The sequence below is a fragment of the Cyprinodon variegatus genome, unplaced genomic scaffold (assembly GCF_000732505.1).
Source record: "Cyprinodon variegatus isolate N-32 unplaced genomic scaffold, C_variegatus-1.0 Scaffold183, whole genome shotgun sequence".
In the NCBI taxonomy this organism is placed as follows: Eukaryota; Metazoa; Chordata; class Actinopteri; order Cyprinodontiformes; family Cyprinodontidae; genus Cyprinodon; species Cyprinodon variegatus.
The window spans coordinates 374,954-378,504 of record NW_015150636.1 but is presented as its reverse complement, the minus strand read 5'-3'; the positions used below and the strand labels follow the sequence as shown (position 1 = coordinate 378,504).

Below are 3,551 nucleotides of genomic sequence, written 5' to 3'. Positions count from 1 at the left end.
ACAGTGTGCAAGCATTGTGCAACACGTTTTGTTTATGCTAACAGCAACATGACCAACATGTCAGGCTAACAATCAACATATACCGCACAGATCCGAAAACCATGACCACGAAACCGTTCCTGTATAAACCCTGCTATATCAAAACCCAGCAAGAGAAAACAGTTACTGCAGAAATATGTACATATCAAGCATAACAGGATCACCAATTAAAATGTTGACCAATAGTGGGTAGAAATGTTTTTTACTCAGTGTAAAACAAGACGATGATGTTTTAGAGGTTTGGTTCATAAACCCTCCAGAGCTTCCGCTCCTCTGGGATCTTCCTGGCCTGCGGTGGTCATTATATTTCAAAAGTGAAGGAAGTGATTGAAGGACTGGAGGGGTAGGAAATGGGTGACAGGGTCACAGGCGGCTGAGGCTCCTTGATGTGTGCAGGGAGTGAAGTCTGGACCATGTGGGCCGATCCTACAAGACAACCTGACGTAGCTTAAACCGCACAAGAGCTTAATGGTTGGTTCTCGGAGAAAAGTGTCAGAACACACAGTGTGTCACATACTGAGTTTCACAGCTACATACCAATCAGGGTGGAAAGAGTGTCTGATGCCTTTGACATCTTTCAGCAAGATGAAACACCCTGCCTCAAAGCAGAAATGGCGTAGGGATTCTTTGACTTGACGTTCCAATTCCCCAGATCCCAAAGCCCACAAACCCAACTTGAAGGATCTGCTGCTGACGTCCTGCTGCTAGAACTGCAGCACATTTTCAGGGGTCTGGTGGCGTCCAGCCCTCAATGGGTCACTGTTAGATGTCTGCTTGGTGCTTACAGACAAAAGTAAACAAAGGAAGGGAGCCAATCAGAAAAGGAAAAAGGTATGCAATGACAGCCATAAGCAAAACTTACCTTAAAGAATATGCCAGAAGAAGTAAAATCCAAAGAATATAACAGAATTAACACCAAAGGCTACTTAAAGACAGAAACACACAGACTCATCACAAGAAACCACCATTAGTTCTGCTCATTTAGTTCCTTTGCAGTTCTGTTATAAAGCAGTTTTAGCTTTTATATAACTGATTTTACAGGTGTGCAAAGGAGGCTTTTATCCCAGGAGATCCCAACCATGCATCAGGCTGGGGTTTTCCATTATGTTTTTAACCTGCATGAGAACCAATAATCTAGATTAGGAGTTCCAAAAATGTCCCTGGGGGTCATGATACTTCAAGTTGGGGTCAAGAGATGGTTTTCACAATCACGGTGATGCGATTACTCAGGTATATGCAAGGCCAGATATATATAACACATGTAAACGTCCCATTAAATAAATGCATTTACCATAAAAAAATTATATATTTGAGACATCTGTAATCAGCAGTGTTGGGACTAATGTGTTATAAAGAAACTATGTTACTTTTCCAGTAACTAGCGCTGTAACTAATTACTTTGTATAAGACAGGAACAGGTTAGTCATTACTACGCTTTAAACAGATTCATTATTCTTTACTTATTTACGTTACTTACTGTGTATAAATAAGGACTAAAGTTTGCTGGTGTAAGGGAATGCGGTGCATGAAACAGCTATGCACAGCTTCTGCACCAACATTAGACTTAGACTTAGACAGAACTTTATTGATCCCTTGGGAAGACTCCCTCTGGAAATTAAAGTTACCAGCAGCTTACAGGGCAAGTTAAATTAAATTAAAACTTAAGCAAAATACAAAAACATAGACGATAGCGTAGAGCCACTGATTCAATGAAAGCATTCCAAAGCTGTCAGGGTTTGGTTGAGGTTTTGAGGACCCAAATGCAGAGGCAGGGAGGCAGAGGTGAGTTCTTGTAGTTTTAATGAAGTACTCACAAGCAACTGAGGCAGGAATCCAAAAATCAAACTTAAAAGTATAAAACAAACCAGAACCATGAAGACATCGGGGAAAACATGAACGAGGAGCCGGGGAAAGATGAGGAACCAGCACTGAGAACCTGCACAGGGAGAGAATTTAAGGGAGACTGAACAAGGAGAGGGCTAATTGGGAGCAGGTGTGAACAGAGGATTCTAGAAGGGACCTAGGGAAAAGGAGACCAACACCAGAGGGCAACAAAGAAAAACCTAAGAACTCAAATACATCCAGAAAACACAACAAAATAGGAATTAAACCAATAAAACTAGAAAACATGGATCAAACTAAACTGAATACTCAAACAAAAACTTAACAGAACCAAGACTGCGACAAACGCTCTCACTGAAGACCAAATATAGCTGTGATTTGCTCCATATGTGCAGGAACAAAGAGTTTATAAACATAGGTAAGTTTTAAAGAAGCTCAGCACATTGTCTTAACACTGACTGACAGCTGTTGCTCAGGTCTATAATGATTTTATTTTTGATGGTTTTTGTTTTTTCATGCTAAATTCCTACATTCCTGCTATGTTTTGTTTTCTAGAGTAGCCTAACCTTTGTTTAATTCTATTGCAAAGTTTATATTTTATTTTTGTTAAATTGCTTGAAAAGCATTATTTTTCAGCTTTAATCCTATTTAATACCCAATTGAAGGCTGTCAATGTGCAAAAATATTGAGTTCTAAAACATCTTATTTTTCTTTTATTATAAACAAGAAGCAGTATCATATGTACATCATTATATCGCAACTCCCTTATCCAACCATACATACCAAATAGTGCACATTAGCTTTCATTGTTATCAGATGTTTATGAATTACTTATTTGATTTATTAATTACAAACACCTTATATTCCACAACTGAACCTCTGGTGTATTTAAATTTCCAATAACGCTTAAGATCAAGGGTAACCAATTAAAAATCAGCAGGGTCCAAATAAAGAAAATCATCAACATGTTTCTTTAAACAGCATTTAATACTGAAATATAATGCAGGTGCTTATGCATCAGTGTTATACATTTACTTTTTAAATAGAAAATATAAAAAAATAGAAAGTTTTTCCATTTTAAAATCTAAATCTTTTTTTAAGTAAAGAACAACAATCTTTCAGTTTGGTATATAGACAATTTCCTGATTCACATATTTCATAAAACACCTGAACTGACCCTCTTTTGTTATTTTCTTTCTTTTTTCTGTCTTAATGTTGGCAGTGGGCTTTATGCTGCCCTGCAAGGCTTTAAACCTGGGTTTGAATGGAGACTAAGCCATTCTAAAGCACAGATCAAGGTGCTCATTTTGAGCCTGGATCCATATTTATTTTGATTCTGTTCATGGTGGAGAATCCTGCTTCACAGCAGTAGGCTTGGCCAAACATACTCTAAATGTGCAGGGTCATCTTTGAGCACCATTTCACTTTTCTTTCACCAGTTCACTGCGGTTCTTCCAGCAGTCCACACTTTCTCTGCTTTCTTTTTCTCATCATCTTCTTCTTCTTTCCCATCGCCCGGCTTGCCACAGGTTTGCCTGCTGTGTCTAAAAGTAGCAGCAGCAGCAACCCAGACTGACAGCAGCTCAATAACTAATTTGTATCACGTGCAGCCTGGTACCTTACACTCCGGATGGCTTTACCGTATTAACAGGAGAAGTGGCGCAAGTGAA

General features: G+C 38.8%; 1 protein-coding gene across 1 annotated transcript in view; it reads left to right on the top strand.

Moving 5' to 3' along the window:
* Nucleotides 1–3,551, top strand: part of LOC107087401 (zinc finger protein 827-like) — a 35,022-nt gene that overhangs the window by 11,149 nt on the left and 20,322 nt on the right. The window lies entirely within an intron of this gene.